The sequence below is a fragment of the Mytilus galloprovincialis genome, chromosome 9 (assembly GCF_965363235.1).
Source record: "Mytilus galloprovincialis chromosome 9, xbMytGall1.hap1.1, whole genome shotgun sequence".
Taxonomy (NCBI): domain Eukaryota; kingdom Metazoa; phylum Mollusca; class Bivalvia; order Mytilida; family Mytilidae; genus Mytilus; species Mytilus galloprovincialis.
In genome coordinates this window covers 2,366,650-2,383,216 of record NC_134846.1, presented here as the reverse complement: position 1 = coordinate 2,383,216, position 16,567 = coordinate 2,366,650, and the positions used below count along the sequence as shown (strand labels likewise).

At 34.7% G+C, this 16,567-nt stretch overlaps 1 long non-coding RNA gene across 1 annotated transcript in view; it reads right to left on the bottom strand.

Annotated features, from left to right (window-relative positions):
* The window catches only part of LOC143044237 (uncharacterized), a 32,090-nt gene extending 15,733 nt beyond the window's left edge, over positions 1-16,357 (bottom strand). The window contains exon 1 of the long non-coding RNA XR_012968605.1: positions 16,289-16,357. This is a non-coding gene — a long non-coding RNA (uncharacterized LOC143044237). The remainder of the gene's footprint in view (positions 1-16,288) is intronic.
* Between the last annotated feature and the right edge of the window lie 210 nt (positions 16,358-16,567).

Below are 16,567 nucleotides of genomic sequence, written 5' to 3'. Positions count from 1 at the left end.
CCAAAACAAGAAACGGGACTTACCACAACAGAAAAAATGAGTTCCTCAATAAAGTTTACTGTAACTATCCAAATGAAATAATTGTTGACAGCAACGAATCAACAGAAAATAGTACTGTAAATAAGGAAACTCTTACGAAATTAGAAAATGCTTTCAATAAAGTAACAATACAGAGCAAAGTTACAAAAACAGAGAATACAAAATTAAAGATAGAAAATATCAACCGAGAAAAAATAATACAAAACCTAGAGAAAAAGTTGAAAATGTCTACCAATGCAAAAAAAAATAACTATGGATCTACTATGAAAAGAGACGCAAAAAAGAATATACACGTCCTAAAAACAAATATAAAATCCTTAGAAAAAAGGTTGCTGCTTGAAAAAATGCATATTAAAACAGTTAAAACCATATGCAGAATGGAAAAGAAAAGGCTGAATGGAAAAATAAAGTATTGGGAAGGTATTGCCAATAAAACCCGTCACGAAAAATTAACAGCAATCAGCACTCAAGAAATACAGATACAAGAACTCAGAAAAAAAGTAAAGGTTAATGAAGACGAAATTAAAAAATATTCAAAAATAGTAAATGAGCAAGCAGAGCAGATTGATTATCTTACAGATTTAAATGACCGTACAATTGATCTTACTACTGAATCCAAAAATGGTCAATATACTTTTAACTGTCAAACAGATCAGTGTGTAATGGACCTTCTTGACTGTGGACTTTCATTTGAGAAAGTTGGACCAGCAATTAAAAATGTTTTATGTATGTGCGGATTAAGATCAAAAGACGACCGATATCCTAAAAAGGATTATGTTTCTAATTGTAATATGCGGCGTTTAGCAATATCTCAAGTACAGACTGCAGAAATTTGTACAGCAGCTGCTAATCAGACATTGTACACCGACGAAACTCGAAAGTTTGGAGAAACATTTTCTTCTTTCATTACAACGGATGAGAATAAGACTCCTTTTCTACTCGGCCTAAAGCAGATGTCAAACAAAGCTGCCCAGACACAATTAGATACTTTAAAAAGTATTCTTAATGACATTGAAACCAGGATTAAGTGTCTAGTCGATCAGAACTTACAAACATCCACATCATTTAATATACTAAAAAACATTAAATATACAATGTCTGATAGAGCTGCTACAGAGATAGTTTTTAACCAGCTTTTAAAGGACTACCGAGAGAAACTTTTGAAGGAACATGTAGAAAAGTACGATGATTTGCCTGATGTTGAAAAAGATATTCTATCGCGTATGTACAACTTTTTCTGTGGTCTACATCTAACAGTTAATATTGCAGATGTTATAAACAAAGTGTTCATGCAAACCAAAAATATCGAAGATTTTGATAGCGATTTCAGTCATGAAAAAGCAGGTGAGGCCGATATTCTTAGAGCTTTAAGATGCGTTTGCAAGGCTTTCGCAGTTGGTGGTGATGAAAAATGCGGCACATCTCTTGAATTCAAAACTTATCTGAATCGTAATGATATAAAAACTGTAGATATCAAACCATTTCACGGAAATCGTTTTAATATTGTTTTTCATAATGGTGGTACAGCTTTTCATTTACGAGATTACATTCATAAATTTTTGACAGAAGTCAAGTCTGAAGGACATGTATCCAAGTTAAACGGTTTGTTGAGAGCTGTTCTGAAATCCATCAAAGTCCCAGAAATAATTACAGGATTTCGTGCACTTGGTATATTCAACAAATTTATAACTACTCCTCTATTGAAAGTTCTAGAGAACAAATCTATCCATATCTTTGATATGAACCAACGATACCAAACTTTGGTCACTTATCTTGAGAACGTATCTGTTGACCTTGAACGTACACAGGAACTATTGACAGGAGAGTATGTACCTTTCCCAGATATCGCCATAAAAAAAGATGATGTTTGGGCTTCTTTGGTGCATAGCGAAAATGATGCGCCCTGCGCAGCTCTTCTTGTTGAAATGTGCTCATCTGTTTGTAAGGCTTTGAAAGATAAGGTTGCTGACCATTTAGAAGATGGGCAATTTTCCGGAAACCACGAAACTGACCGTGAGCAATTTTCATCAGTTTTGCCCCACAATAAATTGCCAGAGAGGGTGTTTGGTCAGTTAGACTGGTTACTGAGACACCGACCTAACGCAAGTAAGATAGCAAATGAGGCACATATTATGTACAACATGAATCGGACAGCCAACTGGTTGCAACAAAAAGATGACGAAAAAGTCGAGGAACTAATTTCATGGTCCAAAAAAAATTTGAAAAGTATGAAAGAAACTGAAAAACTAAGAATACAAGAACTCGATTCAAAATTGCGACAAATCAGCATCGATAAGGAAAACAGAACCAAAGCTTTGGCAGCAAAATCAAAGGAAAGAAAAGAGTCTTTGACACAGGAAATTGTGAAACTTGGCTTTTGGGATAAAAAGGGTGTTGTAAATGCTAAGTTAAAGAAATTAAAGACACAAACAGCTAAACGTAATGCGTTAAAAACTCAAATCAATTTCAGGAACTATGTTTTGGAACAAAAAGCAGACATAAAATATTTCCGAGTCACCAAATACCAAAGACAAACTGTAACAATTAATCAGTTGAAAACAAACTTATTGACTCTGATTTCCATGACAACGAACAACTGTGAAAGTAGAGGTAAATATATATTTTGTTTTTCGTTTAAAATGTTTAAAACATTTTTTTGGAAATTCAAATTTCAAAAATAAAATCAAATCTAAACAAATACTTGTAAAAAAACATTACGACTTTAACATTGGTGTTTGCTGCTTCGCTGCCAAGTTAACGAATATTAAGAGACGGACCAATTACAGGATTAGGTGTAATTCATCTAGCACTATATAAATCAAACTTAGTGTGTCGTGTTTATCGAGTACACCGCAGGTTTCATATCCATGTTTATGTTTTTTATATATATATTTGTAATAGTTGCCACTGTTCGTTAAACATTCCATCATTTTCAGACCTGCATATATATTGGTAATCGCACTTTTAACTAGATTGTACCTGATGAATATTATGTCACAATCTCAAAGGTGTCACGAAATACAGCGATCAATGAAAAAAATATATATATTAGATAGATCTTCTACGACTTGACAAATAATTGAAAATGACGACAGAAATATGTTAATCTTAATCGAGTATTACAATTTTTTTTGTAGAAAACAGAAGTGAGGAATAAAAGTGAACGAGCGAGAAGAGGAATCTGCTAGTGATTTTAGACAAGGTGTAAACTCAAACAATATGTCATTGAGTAAATGTGATCTTAATTTTCCAGAGTCAATAAACTCATTCATTCAAATCACCTAATATTAGTTGAAGAAGTCGCTATGTTTGACCTTGGTTGTTTGTTTTTAGTTTGTTGTTAAGCCATGGCCTTGTCTTGTTTATCCATTCGTATACCCGGTACACTTATATTGAGAATTGTTCTCCATATGTTACTTAATAAAGTGAGTTTAATAGTATCTTCTCTAAGTAGATAAAGTTGTATTCTGTCTCCATAATACAAACGTAATGAAGATATTGCATCTTTTATAACCCTGCCAAATTGTTATATAAAAATATGGAGCTATCCACCAAAGTCCAAATGAAGTGGATGTAAAAATAATAGACAACCGTAAGTCCTTCAACAATGAAGAAAAACCCATAACTTATAGTCGGCTATAAAAAGCCCAACATCACAGTAATAGGAAACAGATAGATTGAAAAAAACAATCCAGATGTATAATTTACTTCATAATTTTATGTAATCAATTTCACGATTTCATGGACCATTCATGGAATTAAAATGAAAAGAGTTACTTCCCATTCAAGAAATGATTTTGGTGAAAGTTATGCACATTTGAAGTTGTCTATATATAATAATTCATATTATACACGTCTCAAAACATGAACTAATAAATATTCAAGCAATGCTGTTTATTATTATAAACATGTCTAATTATTTGCAAATGCCAGTTTTTCACATCCTTTTAGCGTTTTTGGAAAGTCAGTATTTCTTTAAAGTATATCATTTTTTTCATCGTTTCAACAAGACCATGTGTACAAGAAGTATCCTCAATAAGACTACGGTTGGTATTCCATATTCCATCGTATTTAATGCATGATCGGTAATGATGTAGTCATATAAAAATAAAGTAAAGCATATTTTTCAGAAAATAGAAATATGGCAGAAAAAAAATGCACTTGCATGAAAATCATACATATGCTTAAGGTCAAAGGTCAAACAAGAATATAAAAATGTATGCCTCATTAAATTTGTACTATGGGGTACAATCAAATAATAAATACTTTATGTGTATTTATTGCTTATGAAAAATATCCCACAGAGTCCCTATACTGTAATGCGGTGGTGTGTTGTTTACTTCCGCATTCATCGCAACTGATACTCGCGTTGCAATCACGACTTGCCGTTCAACAACCGTCTTATGGATGTTGACTTTAGAGTACGTCTGAGGTGTGAACCTTGGCGTAGCGTCTTTTGTATTTGGTGCTACCTTTGAACCAAAGATGAACCCAGGATCGTTCTTAATTTTGCTCATTTCCCTGATGAAGGCAGAGAATTCTGTAAAAGGTGGAAAGGCAACTTCATATTTAGACTTGTATCTTGAAGCTCTTGTTATCCACTTTTCTTGGAGTCCGTATGGTAGTTTTTCCACAATAGGATTTACCCCCTTTGACGAGTCGAAGTAAGCTAGCAAACATCCCAGCTTGGGATTTTCCTTGTGATATTCTATTTCTGATAGAATGTCAGACAGTTCGTAGAGACGTGCGTTGTCCTTATTCGTCAAGGTTGGGAATTTGGCAAGTTTACTCATGAGAGAGGCTTCCAACATTTCTGGAGCACCATACCGCTCGTCAAGCCTCTTCCATAATCTCTGTATACCTATGGTAGGATTATTGGCGTTCGACGCTCTTATGCTAATGGCGTGTTTAGCAGACTCTGGACCGAGCCACTTTTTCAGTAAATCGATCTGTTCGGAGTCAGAGACTTGTAACTCATCAGTCACGTTCTTGAAGCTTGCTTTCCAAGTATGGAAGGATTCTGCCCGATCATTGAAGCTTGTTAACCGGGAGAAAAGCAGGTCCTTACGTAAGAGGAATCTTGTTATCTCCGATGTAAGGTTGATTTGTTGCTGGTGTGCAATAGGGATCTCTTCTTTAACTCCCTGCTTTTGGTGTTCAGCAGGGATCTCTTCTATGACGCCTTGATTTTGCTGTGAGACAGGGATCTTTTCTGAAACGCCCTGTTTTCCTATGCCAGTTATAGTTCCCAGATCTGGGAATACATTCACATCTGGTGACTTAGTACGTGTAGGCAAGACCTCAGGTGTTTGTGATGGCAAGTTCAGTGACACAGATGGCACGAACGCTGGTGCTTCATGACTCAGCTCAATTTTAACAGCAATTTGTTTTTTCTTTTGAGGTCCTGTTACTTCCTTTACAGCGGTTGATACAGGAAGTTTATTGACGAAATCTTGCACACGCTGGAGCGGGTCTTCCTTTTCGTCAGGGAGATCGCTAAACGTTTGGCTGTCATCGTATTCCAGGATACGAGCCTCTGCTTCTGCGGCTGCAGCCTCTCTGCGTGCTTCTAGAAGGTTTAACTTGGCCTTCAGCTCGGCTTTTTCTCGGATTACACGTGCAGCCTCTTGTTTGATTTGTGATTTTCTGCGTAAAGCCTCTTGTTCTACCTCATGTTCCATTTTAGCCTTTGAACGTGCGGCTTCTTGTTCCATTTCGGCCTTTTTAAATGTGGCTTCCTGTTCAATTATAGCTCTTTTGCGTGCAGCTTCCTGGTCCATCTCAGACTTTTTGTGTGCTGCTTCTTGTTCCATTTCAGCCTTTTTGCGTGCTGCTTCCTGTTCCATTTCAGCCTTTTTGCGTGCTGCTTCCTGTTCCATTTCAGATTGTCTGAACAGGGCTTGTTCCTCTAACATTGCCTCTTGTTGTAAGATAAGTGAATGTTGTTCAACAAAGGCTATTTTTGATTTAGCCGCCTCTGCTTTGGCACGCTTCCTCCGTGCTAGACTTGACATGTCTGACACGTTAGAGCTACCACTGCGTGAGGTTTTCTTACCTTTTGACCCTGAGGTCCTTGTTTTAGTTGATTTAGCCTTAGTGAGTGTTACGGCCAGAAATCGCCTTTAAATTGTAGCCAACAAAAGACACAAATCAATGGTAAAATTTAACAATATTTATTATACAAAAGTTTACAAGAGGTATTACACAAAATTTACTGTTAACTTAACTGTCAAAATATGAGTCCAATCTGTTATCTTTATCTGTATCCGGAAATCTTTCGGAATCCAATCTGAATATTATGTTCACTACTAAGGTCACAATCCAGTATGATGTTGTTTGTAGAATAAAAGTGTCAATCCAAATGCTGTGAATACTAATGTCTATCAATGTCTATGTCCAAGTTTAATTATCAGAGTTTAACTTTAGTGTCTGTATATATAGTGTTGTCATGGAAAATTCTAGAACACTCTATAATGGAACATTGTGGAAAATCCTGGAAAGTTACAACGGAAGTTTCTAGAATAACGTAGAAGTTTAAATTACGCATCGTTTATAAGGATCATTCTAGAAAGTTCCAATCATTCTGTGAATGTTCCAGTGATTCCTAAACTGCACAGTTATAAGATTATTTGGTAAACAACTATCAGGCCATACAACACAAATTAGGCCAACATAAATAACATAATAATTACAATATCATAACACCTCCCCCCTTAAAAGAAGTTTTAGTGTAACAAAAACTTATCATGAATAATATGAACAAAAATACATACTACATACAAAGTGATTTAATAAGCTCTAGATAAAGCATCAGCTATTACATTATCTTTACCCTTAATATGTTTTACAATTACATCATATTCCTGTAACAATAAACTCCACCTAGTCAACCTCTGATTCTTGTTTCTCATTTTATGCATGAAGGTGAGAGGATTATGATCAGTATAAACAAGAATAGGATATACAGTGGGATTCAAATATACATCAAAATGTTGAAGTGCTGACAACATTGCAAAACACTCTTTTTCAATAGTTGAATAATTTTTCTGATGTTTATCCAATTTCTTAGAAAAATATGATATAGGTTTTTCAACAAGTCTGGAGTAATCAGAACTGGACTATTAATTAAAAGTGATTTGCTATTTTCAAAAGCTTTTTGACAATTTCCGCTCCAGATAAATTTAGAATCTTTCCGTAAAAGATGAGTCAATGGTTGAACAACAGTAGCAAAATTTGAACAAAATTTTCTGTAAAATCCAATCATGCCTAAATATCTCATAAGTTGTTTTCTATTTGTAGGAGGTGGGAATTTGGAAATAGCTTCCACTTTAGCCATAATAGGTTTTACTTGACCTTGGCCAACTGTATGCCCTAAATAATCAACAGTGGCCTGACAAAATTCACTTTTACCAAGATTAACAGTCAAATTTGATTTTGACAATCTATCAAAAGTATCATATAAATGTGTTAAATGCTGTTCCCAGCTATCACTACATACAATAAGATCATCAATATAAGCATAACAACAGTCTAAATCTTTTATAACATTATTGATCATTCTTTGAAATGTAGCTGGAGCACTTTTCATGCCAAATGGCATTACAGTATATTGAAATAAGCCATCTGGTGTAACAAAAGCTGATATTTCACGAGCTCTCTGTGTCAATGGAACTTGCCAATAACCTTTCAATAAATCAAATTTGCTCACAAATTTTGCTTGACCAATATTGTCAATACAATCGTCTATCCTTGGAATCGGATAGGAATCAGATTTTGAGACTGAATTTACTTTTCTGAAATCAGTCACGAAACGAAAAGTTTTATCTGGTTTTGGCACAAGGAGACAAGGAGAGCTCCATTCACTGTTACTCGGCTCAATAATATCATTGTCAAGCATATATTTAATTTCTTTTCTCATAACTTCAAGTTTGAGTGGATTGAGCCTGTAAGAATGTTGCTTAATTGGAGAAGCATCTCCGACATCAACATCATGACAAACAGCAGTGGTTTTGTTTGGCACATCTGGAAAAAGATTTTTAAAAGAAAATACCAAAGTTTTTATTTCTTCTCTACGATCAAAAGACAGATGTGCAAGTTTTGAATCTAAATTTGACAAAATTTCTGAATTTTTCAATCTAACTGTCTCTTCCATAGTTTTACAACTAAAAGTTGGTTCAATTACATCTGGTTTGTCATGATTGTTCTCAAAGTTAACCATGCCTAAAGTGGCAACTGGTTTACTATCACATAGTACATTAGTACGCTCAAAATATGGTTTTAACATATTAATATGACACACTCTATTTTGTTTGCGCCGACCTGGAGTTTTTACAATATAATTCAAATCATTAATTTTATTCTCTATTGTATAAGGACCACAATATTTAGCCTGTAAAGGATGTCCAGGGACAGGCAGAAATACAAGTACCTTATCACCAGGCTCAAAAACTCTGTCCCTGGCATCTTTATCATACCATATTTTCATCTTGTTCTGTACATTTTTTAAGTTTTTCTGAGCAATTTGACAAGCAGTATACAATTTTTCTTTAAATCTAGATACATAGTCTAAAAGATTCAAGTCAGTATGTTCAGTAAGCCACTTTTCCTTAATCAATTTTAACGGTCCCCTTACAGTATGACCAAATACCAACTCAAAGGGACTAAATCCAAGGGATTCTTGAACAGCCTCTCGAACCGCAAAAAGTAGAAAGTGAACTCCATCATCCCAGTCTCTGTCAAATTGAAGACAAAAAGTTCTAATCATGTTCTTCAATGTTTGATGAAAACGTTCTAAGGCACCTTGAGATTCTGGATGATAAGCACTTGATCTGTACTGAGCAATCCCTAACTGGTATACGACTTGCTGAAATAAACCTGACATGAAATTTGATCCCTGGTCGGACTGTATAGACTTAGGAAGTCCTACTAATGTGAAAAATTTGATCAAAGCTTTGACGATAGTAGGTGTCTTGATATTTCTGAGCGGAATAGCTTCAGGAAAGCAGGTAGATGTACACATGATTGTCAATAAATATGCATTTCCAGTCTTGGTCTTTGGTAAAGGTCCAACACAGTCAATTAGAACTCTGCTGAAAGGTTCGTCAAAGGCTGGAATAGGCAGAAGTGGTGCTGGTGGTATTTTCTGGTTAGGTTTACCAACAACCTGGCATATATGGCATGATTTGCAGTATTCTGCGACATCATTTCTAAGTCTGGGCCAGTAGAAATGTTGCAATATTTTTAGGCAAGTCTTCCTTATACCTAAGTGCCCAGCCAAGGGGGTGTCATGGGCAAGACCAATAATTTCTTGCCTATAAACTTTAGGCACCACCACTTGGTATAGCACTCTCCATTCCTCCTCTGGGGTGGCATCAGGAGGGCTCCACTTCCTCATTAAAATGCCGTCCTGATGGTAATAGCATTCGGCCACTTTGTCTGCTTCCTCCTGTGGTTGAGCTCTCTGGCTGAGCTGAAGAACCTCAGGGTCTTTATGTTGTTCTTCAGATAAATTCTTTCGGTCTAAAGAATGGCTGTTAACGTCTGGCCATGGCATAATAACATTCTTGTTAACACTAGGTTGTCTTGTAATGGCCTTTTCTGAGCTACCAGGACCTTCAATGTCAGCTATAAAAGTGTCAGAAAGGTCCATGTAATCAAACTTGTCTTCTTGCAAATTCTGATTTTGTTGTTTTCTAGCCATCGCCCTAGTAACAACACAAGCTGGATACAATTCAGCATCATCTTCAGGTGATTTAACATCCACCACCGGTTCACTGGTAACAATTGGTTCAGCAACCACTTTGTTCCTAGCTAGATCATTTCCTAGCAATAATGTAACACCCTCAACAGGGAGATTAGGACGAACACCTACAACAACTGGTCCAGTTATCAAATCTGACTTCAGATAAATACGATGGAGAGGAACATCTATACAACCTAACTCTACACCTTGTAACAAAACGGAGGCACCAACAGAAGTATTCTCGGACAAAGGCAACACACCTTCTAACAATAAAGTCTGAGAAGCTCCAGTGTCCCGTAAAATCTTAATAGGCTGAAGAGTGGTATCATCAACAATAGAAACAAACCCATCAGACATAAAGGGTTTGTATTCCTCCATGTAATCACAAAAACTGGACTTAAAAGCCTGACGCGCAGGGCATTCCAATGTACTGGTATTATAAGGTGTCGTACAAGCACTGGTCTTCGGCTTATTATCTCGTTCATTCTTCTTCTGGAGTCTAAAACAATCAGCCATCAGGTGACCAATCTTCTTACAATAAGCACAAGTCAGTGACTTCTTCTCAAAAGTATCAAATTTTGGACTAGACATATTATAACTGGACTGACTCTTATTCTGTGCAACAGACTTACTATCAGTACGCTCATTGCTTTGATTTTTGTAATTTCCACTGGAAGTATTGACATTTTGACCCTTGAAACTTCTTTTATGTGAAAGAGTATAATTATCTGAAATGACAGCTGCATCATGTATCGACTCAACAGTTTTGTCGTCTAAATGTGTTTTTAAGTCTAAATAAACACATAGTTTGAACTCTTCTAATAATATCAATTGTCTTAGGTTATCAAAATTGTTATCTGTTTTCTTTGACGTAAGCCATTTGTCAAATAGATCTTCTTTTTCCCGAGCAAATTCCACATATGTTTGTGAATCAAACTTTTTATAAGATCTAAATTTCTGTCTATATGCTTCTGGTACTAGCTCATAAGCTTTCAAAACTTCCTGTTTTACCGTGTCATAATCAGAACTTTTTTCTGATGGAAGTGCGGAGTATATTTCAGCGGCCTTCCCCTCAAAAACACTTTGCAGCATCGTAGTCCAATACGGCATAGGCCATTTCAAATTGTTAGCAATTTTCTCAAACTGTGGAAAATATTTATCAACTGTTTTTTCACAAAATTTTGGAACCAAACGTATGTTTTTTGCTGCATCAAAATAATCTGATTTCGAGTGAACTTTAGTGTTGCTTTCTTCTTTGACCATTTCAATTTTCAGTTTCTCCATCTCTAGCCTTTCCCTCATTTCAAGTTCTTTTAATTTCTCCCTCTCCTTCATTTCCAGTTCTTTTAATTTAAATTCATCTTCTTTTCTTATCTCCAGTTCTTTTAATTTGAGTTCATGTTCTAATTCAAGCTGTTTTAATTTAAAGGCGTCAATATTTTCGACCTTAAGTTCAAGAGCCTCTTCACCTAAAATTTCTGCGTCAACTAATTTGTCTATAACCAAATTTTTTATAATTTGTTTTCTCATAGATACTTTAAAATCTAATTTCAGATGTTTAGCAAGCAACACTAATTCCTCTTTCTTTAAATTATCAAACCCCTCCAGGTCTGGCGTTTTCAAAAATTTACCAGCATCAAATGCCATTTTGTAGAATTTTGTTGGCTAGTTATAATAAAAATATTAAACAAATTTTGAATAAAATATGTTCAGTCTCCCGGACGAGCCCCCAATTTCTGTTACGGCCAGAAATCGCCTTTAAATTGTAGCCAACAAAAGACACAAATCAATGGTAAAATTTAACAATATTTATTATACAAAAGTTTACAAGAGGTATTACACAAAATTTACTGTTAACTTAACTGTCAAAATATGAGTCCAATCTGTTATCTTTATCTGTATCCGGAAATCTTTCGGAATCCAATCTGAATATTATGTTCACTACTAAGGTCACAATCCAGTATGATGTTGTTTGTAGAATAAAAGTGTCAATCCAAATGCTGTGAATACTAATGTCTATCAATGTCTATGTCCAAGTTTAATTATCAGAGTTTAACTTTAGTGTCTGTATATATAGTGTTGTCATGGAAAATTCTAGAACACTCTATAATGGAACATTGTGGAAAATCCTGGAAAGTTACAACGGCAGTTTCTAGAATAACGTAGAAGTTTAAATTACGCATCGTTTATAAGGATCATTCTAGAAAGTTCCAATCATTCTGTGAATGTTCCAGTGATTCCTAAACTGCACAGTTATAAGATTATTTGGTAAACAACTATCAGGCCATACAACACAAATTAGGCCAACATAAATAACATAATAATTACAATATCATAACATGAGGGCAAGGCGATGCTCGTGTAAAGAGTCCATGGCCAGTTCCACTTTGGACAGACGGAGATCCAATGTAAGGTTACATGCGTCTATGTCTTTTTGACTGTCCAACGTTCTGGTCCTTTTTAGAAAGTCCAGATATTCGTCTGTGAGCCTACGATAATTTGTACAGGCTTTTACAAGATTGTCCTGAGTTGTTAAGACTTGCAGAAGTTCATTGGGAGGTGTGGTGATTTCCAATAACTGGGTTGTTATATCTGACCAAAGGGCCTCTTGTTCATCACAGAACTTGTTACGTTTTTCTGTGTAAACGCCTTTACCTTTTTCTGTGAGGTCGCGTACTCGCCTCGTCTCGGGATTTTCATCTACATATGTGGTTATAGACGGATTCTCTATAGGTTCTTCAGTGACATCTCCCTCTGGGGGCTGAACCTCTTCTTCCTGTTCCGCGTGACTGGGATCCATGATGTAAATCGGCAATGTTTGTTCAACGTTGTTGGTTTGCTGCCTAGGACGCACAAGTTGTGTTGCGTAGTGTCGATGTAACAGCTACGAACGATGCTCCGTTGTATTTCCTGATCAGGAGATGTGTAGACAAGTTGTTGTCAATTTACTAGCAAGAAACGTTGTCGTTGAAACTACGTTGTTGGTCTGTTGACTGTCGTGGAGTGGCGTACGTTATCCAAGAAAAACAACAGGCAAGTTGTAGCTTTTTCACTGTACTGGCCTGACCAGTGAGTGTAACCAAGACGACTGGGTTTAGGTAAAGATAAAACAATCAGGAGCTGACTTTTATTTCACTACCAATCCAAATGGTGAAAAACTGAAAATACAAATATAAATACAATTTTACAATGTTTTCAATGATAATTAAAGTCCATTAAAAATACAGATAAACAGTTCGTAGATATATAAAGCTGTTAAAGTTCTTTATAATTATGAATAGATGAATATTCTTGCACACGTCGGGTTCTGTCTTGAATTAAATCGTGTAATCGCAGATACGAACAGTTTGAACGGTAAAATGTTCATAGTTTCTTTATAACATAGGGAAATATATTAATGTAAAGACATAATTTGTAATGTTTTAAAGGTAACTAACTCACGTTGTGGTTAGCCATGAATTGTTCTTTTGGACAACGTGTCCGCTGAATGTTCTTTGCAGTTGTGCACACGACTCGCTGAGCAGTTTACGTCATTAGAAGAGAGGGGAAAGTAACGCGGATTCCTACACTGTCCTGTATAAAACTCCTAAAACTGGCGCACATAAAGCGATGTACGCAATGAAACGTTAACAATATAAAATGATGATCAAATGAAGAATAAATGATGAATAAGTTCCAGAACACAAACACACAAAAAATTCGTAAGGGTTCCACGGAACCCAGTGTCTCGCCTACTTTTGCTGTTAATTGCAGACTCAACAAAAATGAGGAAAAACATCAATAAAAATTTCCCTCTCGATACTGTCTTTTGATTGAAAGAAGCTTCCAAGTTTGGTAAAAAAATCAAGAATAGTTTATGAATCTAATAAATGTTTTATAAACTTTAACTGCAGACTGTATGTAATGTTAACCGAAAGAAAAACTAAGTCCATTTATAAGTAAAATACGGAAAAAGTGAATTTTTTTTCACAAAAAATACTTCTGAATAATATCTTATGATCAGAAACAAGCTTTTGTCTAAGTTTGGTAAAAAATCCAGGATAGTTTAAGAACATTATAAAAATTTTAAAAACTTAAACCACAGAGTGAATGTTTTGTTTCTGGCAAAAAAACTAAGTCCATTTATAAGTAAAATACGGAAAAGTGGAAATTTATTTTTACAAAATTTTCTTCTTGATACTATCTTATGATCATAAACAAGCTTCTGTCCAAGTTTGGTACAAATAAAGGATAGTTAATGAAAGTTATTAAAATTTTAAAAACTTTAACCACAGAGTGAATGTAATGTTTCCTCGCAGAAAAACTAAGTCCATTTATAAGTAAAATACGGAAAAGTGGAAATTTATTTTTACAAAATTTTCTTCTTGATACTATCTTAAGATCATAAACAAGCTTCTGTCCAAGTTTGGTACAAATCAAGGATAGTTTATGAAAGTTATTAAAATTTTAAAAACTTTAACCACAGAGTGAATGTAATGTTTCCTCGCAGAAAAACTAAGTCCATTTATAAGTAAACTACCGAAAAAATGGAATTTTATTTTTACAAAATTTACTTCTGGATACTTTCTTATGATCATAAACAAGCTTCTGTTCAAGTTTGGTAGAAATTCAGTATAGTTTAAGAAAGTTATTAAAATTTCAAAAACTTTAACCACAGAGTGAATATTTGTGGACGCCGCCGACGACGACGACGGAATGTAGGATCGCTTAGTCTCGCTTTTTCGACTAAAGTCGAAGGCTCGACAAAAAACGCCGATAAAAGTTTGCATGAAGAAAGTGCGTATTGCTTTGCGTTTACTTTTCTGCATTGGCTAGAGGTATAGGGGGAGGGTTGAGATCTCATAAACATGTTTAACCCCGCCGCATTTTTGCGACTGTCCCAAGTCAGGAGTCTCTGGCCTTTGTTAGTCTTGTATTATTTTTAATTTTAGTTTCTTGTGTACAATTCGGAGTTTAGTATGGCGTTCATTATCACTGAACTAGTATATATATTTGTTTAGGGGCCAGCTGAAGGACGCCTTCGGGTGTTATAAAAAGCCTGTTCTTTAAAAAATTAAATTCTTTAACAGAAAATAATAAATTATTTATCTAAAGTAAATTCAAAAAGAAATATGAAACTGAGCTGTATTTACTTAAAGAGAATAACTTTGAAGTAAGGAAAAAAAATTACTAAATTGAGGGTAAGTGACCATATTTTAGAAATTGAAAGGATACAAAAATATAAAAAGGGAAGAACGTTTATGTCAACATTGTTGTCTAAATAAAATAGATGACGAAGAACATTTTTTATTTACATGTACAAAAAATAAAGATTTGAGATTTGAATTTTTGCAGAAAGTTAGAAATATCTATTCCAATATAGATAATATGGATAATTTGGATAAATTGGTTTTATGTCTTTCGTGTCCGTCAATTAGGCAGTATGCAGCATGGAAAAGTCATGGTCACTGAGGAGGGTGGACTCATCAACTGCATGATAGATACATATATGTATATAATGTTTTGTTCTTTTGTTATTTGTTTTTGTATGATGTATTGTAAAGTTATTAATATGTTGATTTGTGTATGCCTTCAACCCATATGGGTAAAAATGTGCATTTACTCAATAACATATTAACTTTAATAATATTCATTTCATGTATCCTTTTTTCTATGACAATTGTAGAATTGTAGTGCTAAAATATCAATAAACATATATGCATGCATGTTCTTGGATTTATTTGCACTTCTCAGGAGTTTAAATTGGAACCACACTTTTTTAACGGTAGAATTATCAAATTTGACTATAGTGTACCTCTGGAGGAGGGGTAAATATACATATGCTTTTTTGAGTGTAGCTCGCCTGGTTGGACAACTGGAGTGAAAACAATGACAAAATCCTTTTGGATATCATTTTTCTCCCATAGGATTGATTATATAGCATAAAGTCATAATCCAGTAGGTTATTTTTCAGGATATTAAAGTCCTGCGGAATTTATAATTGGGATTAATTGACAAACAGACAGACAGACAGCTGAACTATATTTATTGATACTGATCAAGTAGTTCCGTAAGCACACGTCGCTGTCATCGATGTGTGGTCCTAGATGCAGAACTCTGGTCGCTGTGAGATTTCTTTCGGTCAAGTTGATTACAGAGCAATTCTTTTTACCATTTGAAAAAAGAAAATCTACTACATTCATTCACATCTTTTAAAACAAAATTCAGGGTAATCAAGATCTCACAATTTTGAGTATCATCACTGATCGATGTCGTTTGTTGGCTTTGTCTTTGGGGGGGGGGGGGGATTTTAGTTTCTTTCTGAAAGACGTAAAGATTTGGTCAACGCTAACTCACATTGATTTGTTTAATGTTACAATAATGACTCCCGTTTGAACCCAACCTATTGACGGAATAACCATATGCATTCATACACAAAGAAGTGTTCAAAAAGAACATAATAACGGTATTTAGTAAAAATAAAATAAAAAACCAGACAAATGAAAAAAACATAATTGCAAAACTCACATCTAAGGACTAGTTCCTACACTTCTTCACCAACTGTTATATGCTTTGAGTGATCCCCTTTGATATTAGTATCCTTTAAATAACCAACACATATTTAATTAAAAAATAGTTTTGTATCCATATAAAAAGGAAAAGATACAAATGTTAAAGTAATAAGACATACATGTAACTTGAGTCTATATTTTATATTTCTACAAAAAAGCTGACAAAATTGATTTTATCAAGAACACTATTTATTTCCTTCCCAACAACAGGTGATATCTTTAATGTTAAGCTGTT